The following is a 12,450-nucleotide window of genomic DNA, read 5'->3' as shown; positions in this document are numbered from 1 at the left end:
AACTGAAAAGAGCAAAAGTCTAGTTAAATGTCAGGTATATTTAAAGTCATAGGAGAATATACCTGAGGACAGGCACATGGCCCTTACAAAAACACCCCAATAAAACATCAAGCAAACAATTGCTACATGATACCAGAAGACATGGTGGTATTTATTTGTTAATAAAGCTAGATAATGAAAAGTGTGGATAATGTACTGGAGACCATCCTTGTGCTGTAGCTCATAGCCTTATCAAGACAACACATCTCTGAAAACTGAAGTAAAGAAAAGGTTTTCAGAGAAGCACTGGTTTTTGAAATATTGTCATACTGATAAAACCTAAGTTTATATAAGCTGTATATGTACCTCTGCAACATGGTTAATAAAGGTGTGTTTGAAAGGTACCAACAATAGCACATCACAAGCATGACTGAAGAAAAAACCAAAAAAACTTGGTTGGTATTGTGAATAGTTACATTAATTTGTATATGGGTAGAAATGTCTACAGAGGTATTTATACCAGTCCAAACAAGAACAGATCATCAATTCTTGGAATGCATGAGGAAACTCCTCTGGAAAATGCCTCTTAAATTTCAAAACTATGCCATCACCAAAAGAGTAAATCAATCTGTAATGCAGATGTACTAATGAAATTTTTATAACAGGTGTAATTTCAATTACACTTCTACGTAGTTCACATAAAGTTTGATTAATTACTTTTCCTAGCTCAAAGCATCTTAAAAAATTCCTTTGATAGCACATGAATTATACTATCCTTTAAATTAAGTTTTCTGAAGCCCAGAAGTAAGTGAGACACTCTGTACATTTTCTCATGTCAGCTGGTGCCTTTTTTAGTCAGGTGCCCTCCATCCCTGTCTGCTGTAGTGACACCAAGTCAAGGACAATGTGTAGTACAGTCTCAGTGGGGGAAAAGAGCTCCTCATGCCTCACTTGTCCCATCCAGGCAAGGTTGTTTCCACCATATATTCTGAGCAGCTTTGCTTGGTTGACTTTTAAGTCTCACTTATGAAGTTCTCCTTTCCCTTGACAGGCAGTTTTACAAGTTTAATGGAAAATGAGGAGAGTCAAGAGCCAAGTTCCACACTGACAACCCCTCAAGAGCTGTAATGTACTGCAACATTTGTCAAACTGATCTCCTAATTGTTTTACTGATGTATTCCTTTAACTTCAGGAACTCACTGTACTCTTCATAAACTCTGGACAATGAAATATGGAATTAGAGCCATATTCTGACATGCACTGCAGCTTCCTCTGAATCAAAAATGTCTTGTAAAATCTGTAGAATGTGGTAGGGTGGCTCAGCTGGGAAGAAGAGAGTAGAGGCAGAGGGTGAGCAGAGACACGTGGGTCAGCCTTGGAAGCCTGTTCTAGAAGAAAATCTACCAGCCATGGAGCGGTATCCCAGTAATGTCGAGTGAATCTCTTTCTCCCTCTCAGAGGGTCCTTAGGAACCACCTACCTATTTAGAGGGGAATAAGATGGCAGGCTCCTACTGTAGCCCAGTGCTTCAGCATTTGCACAGCACTCATATCCATTGGAAAGATCACAACTGCAGCATTTCTTTCACGTATGAGAGAAGCAGCTTGCCAATTCTTAAAATTCTGCTTGAGTTTAGGAATTAATAAAGATGTGAAGGTGTAACAGAAGAAAGACCATAAAACCTGACTTGGAGCCTAGGTCCTCCTGAAGGACATTGTGTGATGCTGGGGGGATGAGGATTCCTGGTCATTTGACAGAATAAGCAGTGAATGAGATGAATCACTGGAATTTAGCTGGAGACAATACAGGACATGCAAACAGCAGGTGGGTTCTGAGTGTCAGATCCAAGGTTGTTCAGCTAGAACAGTGACTTAAAGTGGCCACTGCTTTAGCTCAGCTGCACCCTCAGCCCTGTAAGAGTCACCTCTAAACCATCCCACTTGTGACTGTACCCATGCTGGCTCAAAACCACCTGAGGAACTTGGCCTTTACATTTTAAAGGGAGGATGATCCTTCATTCTCTGTTGATACTTTTGTGGGAAAGAAATTCTTCCATTAAAAGTTAAAATGTCAGCACTCTCTCTTCCCAATGCCTAGCTTGGTTCATTATGGCAGCACAAAGGAAGGGCTACAGCCTAGTTTATTTCTTCTGCTTGATTTGAAAGTCCCAGAATTAATGGTGCATATGGTGACATGAGCTGCTTGTGGAGATAAAGATGAGATGTAGGGTTGAAATTAAAAAAGGTGACAGGTTTCAAAATGCGTTCTCTACCATCAGGGCTAAGACACTTTCAGCAGCAGTTCAGAGTCTTACATGTACTTTGTTTTGTAAAATGCTATGTTGTCAAAAAAGAAAAAAGAGTTAAAAGTAGCTAGTGGAAAATTGCTGCCAAGGAGATTTAACTGGCCAGGAGATGGACTATAGCTTGCTGCCATGGATGTTTAGACATACAGGAAGATGACAAAAGATGTAGAGCCCTTGCAGCCCAAAGTGTTTCACAAAGGAGAAAAGCATAGCAGAAAACTTTACATGGAGATTTTTAAGTGTTCTCTTTCCCTGGCCCTTCCCCACCCCTTTTTTTACAGCTGTGAGGTGCTCATATTCAGAGTGGTTAAGTGGAACATGTTACATGCCTCCCTCTATTGCCTTTTGATCTCACTGTCCAAATTTTTCTGTGAAATTATCACATTTTGATGCTAATAATAGAAATAAACTCAGTCTAGGAAGCAGTTATCACTTCTATGTTTCTTCTTCCCCTAATTTTTTTGTTTCCTTTGGATGTCAGTCACAGACACTTCCCCTGACCACAGGGCTGTCATTTAAGCAGCAGAGTCCCTGTGCCTTGTGTGGTTAGACCACAAAAACAGTATTTTCAACTGGACAGGACAGCATACACAAGAAACCAAGAGAAACCTCTCTAAACTGAGAAGATCTAAGCCATCAATAGATGCTGAGACTGGATTAAAATGACCAAGAGTTATTGCAAGGCTTGCATCCTCAGTAATAAGACCCCTTTCCTATCTGTGCACCCTCAGAGATGGAGCCCTCAAGTCACCAGATGTATTTTGTGCAGAGGTGAAGAGGGTGCTCCTGAAAGAGCAGGACAAAATCAAAGCTCTTCAGTCTTGCTTGGCCTCCATGGAGAACATTCTGCTGCCCTGGAATAAAGCTCTGCACAGGGGAGTGGGAGGGTCAGCTCAAAATCTGACAAAATGCTGTGGCATAGGAGGAGCTGGGGACTCTGAGTGCCACTATTGAAGAGAGCCCCGTTAGTTGTTCTATTCCTCCTCAGCAAACAAACGACAGCACTGGGTAGCAAAACAAGAGATATTCTTCACCTCTGGATGTATGAAAGCGTATACGTAAGAGGAACGGAATGAGAGCAGGAAATCAGTCTCCCAAACATGTTTTTTCAGTGTCAATGAAAAAAAAAAGTCACTGAAATATGGGTGGGGGAAAAGTAGAGTGAGAGGTGAAGCTGTGTGGGGCTGGATACACTGAAACACCTGTGAACATAAACATGCAAATGGAGCCCATATTCATGCTTTATTTCATAGACTTCTAAAGGAAAAAATAGATTTTATTTGGTGATGAGGTGACTGTTGGTAGTAAGCAGATTCCATGATAAATGGGACATTCCTTTCGCCTCACAGATCATGGATGGTGGTTTACATCTTATATCCCATTAACTTTGTCCAGTCATGTGACAGTTCCTTCAAACAAGTGGGGACTAGAGGTGGTAAGTAGCCACTATGGGTTGGCCTCCAGAGTCCCTTACTGGTCCTTCCCAGCTTTTGATCAAGACATCATTCCCAGGCTGATTCCCTTAGACACTGCATCTGCTTGATTCCAGCATAAATGCAACAGCAACAGATGATTCACAGATTTCTGGCCCTTTTTTCTGAGGATCTACAAGACCATGATTGTTTATCTGTGAATTGAGATTTTGTGTATGTTGATAAGGAAAATAAAGCTGCAATAAATCTAGGTTTTTTATAAGTCATCTTCAAACATATTGTCTTTTTTCCCTAATGGATTTGTTATGCAAATAATGCAAGGAACTTTTAGAAAAATATGCTGGCTGCTTTCAGAAGAATACAACACTCTATATTTATTTATGCTAACATTCACATATCTTTCCCCTTCCAAGAGCAACATGGATATTATCCAGTTTTCATAAATGACTGTTATGCCATGTCAGCAGTATGTCTTTATAATTATGTTTTGCTGTATCTTCCCATATTCTGTGAAATTCTGAGTTTATAAAACAGAGAATATCTCTTATCACACAATTCTGTAACATCTTGATTTCCTATATATATTTTTCAGGTCACATTTGAAAGTGTTATTTTAAAAATTATTTTTGTTATCAATGAAGCCATTGAAATAGATACTGAAAACTCTTGATACAGCAACCTAGTAGATATCTGCTTAATGTCCTGCCCTACAATTCATCCCTTTGACTTCCATGGACACCTCCCCACCAACTCTGCTGTACTGTGAGAAAAGCAGATCCCTCAAACTAAGTGGCAAATTCTTCTGACTTCAAGTGGCCAGTGGGCTTCAGAGGCTGTGTAAAGTATATAAATGCCCCTTGAACATTGCTCAGTGCAGAACTAGGTCCTCTAATCTTATAAGCTTTTTATTTTCACAATCTATACAGAAAGGACTGTCTAAAGAGAAGTAATAAAGTTTTACTAGCATGACTGGGCAAATGTCTGAGCTACTGGTCTGTAGCAAAGGCCTGGAGGCATCCAGGTAGGTCATCCAGAACATGAACCATCTCCCAGCAGGATCTAAAGGGTATGGTATAAATAGCAGATGGTGGTAGGAAAAAGCAGTTCTCTGCAAAGATACTTAAACTATGCTAAGGGTAGTTTTCACTGCCTTGCTACCAAGGTACCAGAACACAAAGAGTCTGGAAGCTAACCAGTAAGTTTCTGACTTCCCTGATAATTATTTATAGCTGCTGTTCCATGAGCAGTAGTACCTTGGTGTTAGGAGCTGTGCCATCTGTCAGAAGATCAGCTATAAAGGTGGGAATCTCCATTTCCAATTGCAGAGAGCCTTCAGTCCTGGCTTTGTAGCATGTTGTGACTCCAAGGAAAGGACACTGTATTGCCCTGCTGCCTGAGTCACCAGCAGAGATGGGGAAGGCTGTGAGGACAGGCAGAAAAGCATTATGGAGATGGAGTCAGTGAAAAATCTGTCTTTGGAGAAGGAACATTTGCTGAGAGCTCATGATAATGTGAGGGCTTTGCTTGTTCAGCCTCTATGGCAGCAGCAGTTTGGAAGTGTCAGGAGTTTACAGTGTCCACACTTGACCATGAGGATACCGATAACTGGGACAGGGTGCAGATGAGGCTTCAAAAATGCCCAGTGAATGAAATGTAATTTCACACAGCTAAAACTGCCACACTGCCAAAAATCCCTTATATAGGCATATCTATTTCTATTTAAATATGTGTACAGGCATGCTCACATGTCCCATTAAAATGTGCTGTTGGATTCATAAAAGCATGAGCCATACCATAAGTCCTTAGCTGGCCTCACAGCAAATACAATTTATTTTAACTGTAAAACTTTGAATTTACTTTGACTTTTTCTTCATTAATTGATCCTAAGTTCTACACATATATTTGGTACCATAATTAATCCTAAGGATACAATTTAATGCTAGGAATAACCTGATGGCTCCCAAACCCAAGGTTTCAGCCTGCATTGCACAGACATACCTGCTCCTGCCCCTGCGCCTCTGGCACCCTGTCCAGGAAAATAAAAATTTGAAGACTAACTCAAATAATAATTGGACATAGTCCACATGCTATTCTTTGCCTATCAATCTGCATGTTTGTTCAGAGAAAGCCATTTCTTGAGCACCTGTGCAAACTAAAACCTCACCCACACAGAAGTTACGAACATGTAACAGAAGATACACATTGAGCAGTTAAGAAGACCAACCCAGCTGATCTTGAAACTGGAACCCTGCAGTAATCCTGAATTGGAATCACAGAATCATTTAGATTGGAAAAGACCACTAAGATCATTGAGTTCAATCACTAAGATCACTGAATTGCCCCCATCTTTACAAAAAAATGCACTCTGATTTTGGGTAAGGGTGCAGTTTTGTGGTTCACTGTATCTGTTGGGCTGCAGAAGATAGAAAGGGGACTAAACCTAGTTTAAAATACCTACTTTCTGCATTTGAATAGCCAGATCTCAAATATGCCTTAATTTTAAATAATACTTACACAAAGGTCCAAATTAGTCAGTAGATGCGACCACAGCTGTCTATATATACCAGCTTATTTCAAGTACAACAGGTTCTTAGTGCTTTGTCCTTTCATAAAATTTTCAAAAGAGCCTTCATTTCACTGTCAAATTTAGATTTAGGTTCTTTCAAGTAAAAGGCACTCTTCCCTCACCACAACTCCTTTAGTAACAACCAAGTTTACTGATTCACTTGACTCTTGTCCCTGGAAGGCTTCCTGATGATAGGTTGAAGATGCACATTTCCAACATCACTTTTTAGTGACTCAATTTATGTCATAAACCAAGCCTGCTTTTATTTTTCATTTCCTTTGCATCCAAATTCCTGCTAAGTGTGATGGCACGCATCAGGGGAGTGGCATAAGTTCCCAGGCCTCTCTATTCTGACAGTACATAAGGATAATTCAAGATTTTGATTCTGGCCCTCTCTCTATACTGGAGCTTTTATACATGATGTCAGAATTTGGCACACTTCAAATTAGCAAAATGAAATGAGGTAAGCCTAAATCTTTGGAAACCAGAACTTCACACAGGTCAGAACAAAACAGAGTAGGTATTGATGGTGTTCAGGGTTCAGACTGAACACAGGTCTCCTGAATGCACTCAGAGACATCTGTCCTGGAACACCAACAGAAATCACTCATAAACTGTGGTATTACTGGGAAAGTTATTTAATATCAGCACATGGGAAAAACCTCTCTGCAAGTAATTATTTCCTCAAATCTCATACTTACCTTCTTATGAGCAGATATCTCAGAGCAACAGGACAATAGTTTGTCCATTAACAGCAAGCACACATTGATTATTGATTCAGGCCCTCAGTAACCCTTGGCTGTGGTGAGGTACAGAAATACAAGAACTTCTCTCTCCTGGATGCCTTTGGAACATGTCTCTGGCACAAGCATCTCTGGGCAGAAACTCAGCCCCATTTTCATTCATTTATAGTACAAGAGAGGAGAAATGTCCAGAGGAGGGTGACCAGGAGTCGTGAAAGGCCTTGAGTGCCAGACTCAGGAGAAGTGGCTGAGGTCACTTGGCTTGCTCAGCTGGGAGAAGACAAGGCTGAGGGGTGACCTTGGCACAGTCCAAAACTTCCTCAAGGGATCAGCAGAGGAGGTGCTGATCTCCTCTTTCTGCTGCTCAACTATAGGACACAAGAAAATGGAATGAAGCAGTCAGGGAAGTTCAGATTAGGAAAAGTTTCTTCATTGAGAGGGTGTGTTGTCATCTTATCGCAAGAGGTCCCATACCTTCTCGGTGATTTCTCATGGGCAGCTCCTCACAGCACTGACTCCTTCTTCACAGCACAACCAACAAACCCCAACTCCCTTTCTTACCCAGCTCACCCACTCTTTTGTAGCACTCTTCTTCTTATTGGACACAGCTGTGGCCTATTAAGGGCAGGCCTGTTCCTAATCTTTGGTAATTAGTACAGCTGCAACTCCTCAGGTGTGAGATTACCTTCTGCACTATTCTCTTACATTCTATCCCTCCACAAGGGTGGTCAGGCCCTGGAACAGGCTCCCCAGTAGTTAGAGTAGCAAGCCTGCTTAAGGTCAAGCAACGTCTGCTCCTGGTCATATGGGTTGGTTTTAGGTAGTCCTGCAAGGAGCAGGGAGCTGCAGTTGGTGATCCTTATGGGTCCCTTCTCGTGTGAGATGTCTCTGTGTTACATCTGAAATGGTGACTGCAAAATCCATCCTGCAAAGACAAATTCCTTCTGTTCCTTTGGCCATTTTAAGTTGGTCTTGAGTAGTCAATATGAAATGCAAAGTCTTTTAGGATGAGAAGAATCAGCTTAAGGATTGGAACTGAAACTACATTGGGGGGTATAAACCACTCTACATGGTCCCTCCTCAGTGTGCTCAACATTTGACATGCCATGGGGGGAGGTCTAACTCCATATACTCTGCACAAAAGTCCCTGGACTGCCTCTCTGTCAGAGGTCTGAATTAAATTTGGGCAGAATTTGAAGGATCTTCAGCTCATGCGGAAACATCAGGTTTACTGTGGTTTGAACTAGAGTTTAAATTTTATCTGTGCATCAGATTCCTCACTTGTATCATGTATGTGTTTGTTATCTAAGATAAACATGAGGCCTTTCCAGCTCACTGGGAAAAAAACCATTAAATTTGAAAAATTACATCAAAGAAATATGAACTATAGGAATAAAACAAGAGATGAGACCAAGGTTCCTGCTACAATGAAAACAACTTTTGGAAGAAGTCAAATAAAAATATAAAACATTTGGATTTATTTATGTAGTTCTTTCTGAACATAAACATTCAATACTTTTAATTAGTACAGAATCCCTATAAATCTAGAAGACTTCCATACATTTTAGACAAAACTGTCTTCATCAGTCTGGAAGATTATGACTATTGGCAGCAAAGCTTATTCTAACCCAGCCTTCAGAGATTTTAATTATGAGCAAATCCTTTATGTGCATGCATTGGGTGTTCAGCTGTGCTTTGGATATCTGTGTCTTCCTTTTTATTGCCCTTTCAACTATAGTGGACATAAATAAAACCATGAAGCATTTAACATGAAAAATTTTCCTTTCTAGAATATTTTGTTATGTTTTTCAGTTCTTACTTAGACTTTCAGTTTTTATCTAGAAGCTGCTTGTTGATTTATAAGACACAATTTTCTTATTCTATTAAAAATGTTCTACTACACAACATCCTGCATTTCCCCTACCAAGAAGGATGCCAGCTTTTTAATCTAAATATTACCCCTTCATTTATTTATATATGATGGCTCTTTGTGGAAACTTCACATTAAATTACATAGAATTCATGCATTCACATAGAATTAGTCTGCGGCTTATTTGCTGTAAATGCAGCACCCAACATGAACTGATTTCTTGTGTGAGGATAAAAGGACCAGAGTCTGCTTTAGAAAACCTAAACCCAAGAAGAAATACAAATGGAAAGAAAGGAAATGGGACATGAAAATCTTGACTTGCTGCTGCTCACTCGAGAGGTTTCAATTTTGATTTTTTTCATCTGGAAATGTGACTGAAGCAGTCATGCTGCCTCTGAGTGCATTCTGGAAGGTGTTTCCCTAAAAATTTTTGAACCCTGGCCAAAGAGGGATGCCCAGACTTTAGCTCAGAGCACATAACACAAGTGGCTGAACATCCTCTGAGATGTTTAGGGTGTACATGTGTGAGGGCAGGCACAGACATGAGGGACCAAGCGTCATATGGGACAAGAGGCCAGGACAAGACCTTGGCAGGGAAGGAGAATGCTAGAGGAAGAGGCAGGTGGGAGACAGGTAATAAATTCTCTGCTCTTTTAAGTCCTCAAATAGCAACTGTGCTTTCAGCAAGACATAAATTGCCCCCAAACTTTTACAGTGATTTTGCAAGTAAAAGATAACTTTTTAATTAATTGCACAGTGAATGAGAGAGAAATAAGCACTTCTTTCTATAATGATGATGTGTATTTGGTAGTGCACTCCTGCAGTCTAAATAAAGGGAAGGCAGAGTGTTGTGGTGCTCTGGCAGTGCTACTGGAATTGGATTATCTCCCTTCCTCCACTTGGCATCACAGAACAGTCACTCTTAATTGTACCTTCTATCTGATTATTAACTGATTCTGATCATGCTCCATCTCTTCCCTTATCTGCTTTTCATCTTCTGCATTGCTTCTCTGTAACTGCAGCTGACCTGCCTGCAAGAGATTGTTTGGGGGATTTTGGTGGCTCCACTCATCACAGTGCTGCTCACCTCTTTCCTGAAACTGACTTTGTTGCAATCCAGCACTGGCCAAGAGCAGAAGCAGTTCCTACAGGCACTGGCTATAGTGGATGAGGTTTCTGAACCAGCACAACCTTCATGTGGTAGCTGTCTTCAAACAGCTGGGCAGGCCCAACAGCCAAGTTACTGTGAGCTACAGAATGGGAATCATTGCCTGCCTGTCCTCAGCAGGGCAAATACAAAAATGCGGTGGTGGCTGCCAGCCCACAGATGTTAGTTGAAGCAATGATTTTGAATCATGGTCCAGAGGCTCTGGCATAGTGTAAGCAGTGCATGCCACAGGTTATGAAATGCACTCTTAAGAAATGCTTCATATTTGCAGTTATTGTCTTCTAAAAACCCTCACATCAACCCTCCACACAGCCAGACAGGAATGAATCGCCTTAACATCATTGAAGTAAATACTTTTCTCTTTTAAAATCCTAGGAGACAGACAGATCTTCTTGCCAGGAAAATCATTAGGCCATCACTTGGAGTCTGGAGCAGAGTAAAGGAATAAATGAAAGAGATAATAAATCCCTCTATTCATATTACAGATCATGAAAGGGGAAAAACTGGCAAGCATCTGCCATGTAAGAAACTGGTCTGGAAGTTGAGAAACAAGCAAGAAAGATCGGAGCAAGACTTCTCTAGAGGAGCAAAAATACCTCAAATCCGTAGGTACTGCCAGTATGCTACACAAATAGATAGCAAATACTCAGTGAAAATAAAATTAATATTGCTTATTAGATCACTAAATACCCTGTGGCAGCCAGCTTTGAGTTGCAGTGCTGAGTACAGTAATGCCAGAAATTTCAGACAGAGAAACTGAATACCATGTCTGTATTGCTGCTATCAATTACTTTGCTTTCATTTATAAATAATGCTGGCTTGCTTAGGTTGCCAGTTAGGAGCTCTAAGACTATCTGTGGTGATATCTCATTCCTTTAGAAAACCTTAATTTAATACATTATATGCTCTAAAGGGCATCACTGAAGAAAGAGGCTGTAAGGCCTGAAAGCAAGAATTGGCTGCATGGAAAAAATTAGTCTTCATCCTGTATCAGAAGAAACCTGAGATCTTAGGCCCTTTTTCCTGGGTGAAAGCAGAGATACCTACCTCCCAGAATGCCAGTCACTGAGAAGCTGAGCTCACCTGCAGAAATGCTCTGGTTCCCTGGTTCCAGACTCAGATTGACTGAACTGAGAAAGCAAACCCATGCATTCTAAGAGGAGACATCCCCTGAGAGGAGACCTCAGGAGTGTGTGGTGTGTGGTACACCAGCCTCTACACAGGCACACCCACACTATGCAGGGCTGGTGGGCTTGGGTTAGGTGGGGTAAATAAAGTACTGGGATTTGCATGTGCAGCTACAAATGTAACTCCTCCAGGCAGCTGATCTGCCTGTTCAAACCTGGGAGAGATTTGGCCCCTTTTAAATTGAGGTCCCACTAAATAATATGCCTACCATTCTTTTGGTCTCCAAAATTGACATGAGGCACCAAAGACAGGTTTTTTTAAAGTCTCTATGTTATGAATAATTGTTAGGCCCTTTTCTTTTGCAGGCTATTAGCTGGTATTCATATAACATATCTGTTAATACAACATCTGAAAGTTTAGCCTCATGTGATAACTCTGTCTTCAATGCAGGGATGTTCTTCCACTCCTTGAAGTGGGAGTTGCCCAGGAGGGCTCTGTTTTTAACCAATGAATGCATGGAGGTTTCTTGAATGAGCTTATTTTTCTCCTTTTTGTTCTCTCCAGGGGATTTTTCTCCTTGGTTCTCCTGAAGCTGGAACTTATGGAGTTGTGCTGCCTATCAATCCCCTGTAAGAGCACTTGAACCCAGTGGCCAAATGTAATCACACTTTGCAGGGGGCTGGCAATCTCAAGGATAACATATCTGAGGGAAAAAGCAACTGGACAATAAAGGGAGAGGGAGTAAATGCATTCACTGCAGAAGGGTTTCAAGGAGAGGTCAATCACAGTGGGAAGCACCAGAATTGTTATACAGGCAGAGAAACATGGGAAACAGACACTGCTGACTCTGCTCATCATGGAGGAGCTTGTCTGAGGAGTGTTACCTTCAAAAACCCCGATGGACCATTCACACAGACAGCATCAAATCTGCACGTAGATGAACTTCCCATCCAGCTTTCCAATCAGTTCACAAACAGATGGGTGTCCTGAAGCAGTTCAGTCCTGCTCAGTTTTCTTTTATCTACAAAATCAGTTTTGATCTTCTGTGAACAACTTTAATAGACAGTGTTCAGAAGGCAACCCTGGCAATGATCCCTACAAGAATCAGTTGCTGAGATCTTACAACCAAGCACTTCCAGAAAAGAGATATCTAGTAAAAAGTAAGTCAGTTTCCTTCCTCTCTTGTCACAGATTGTGTTTCTCAGTTTATCCCACTATAAAGAAGAGGATGGTTTTTCTTCTCTACACAGTCCATATA

The sequence above is a fragment of the Camarhynchus parvulus genome, chromosome 1 (assembly GCF_901933205.1).
Source record: "Camarhynchus parvulus chromosome 1, STF_HiC, whole genome shotgun sequence".
NCBI lineage: Eukaryota > Metazoa > Chordata > Aves > Passeriformes > Thraupidae > Camarhynchus > Camarhynchus parvulus.
This window is presented reverse-complemented; position numbering follows the sequence as displayed.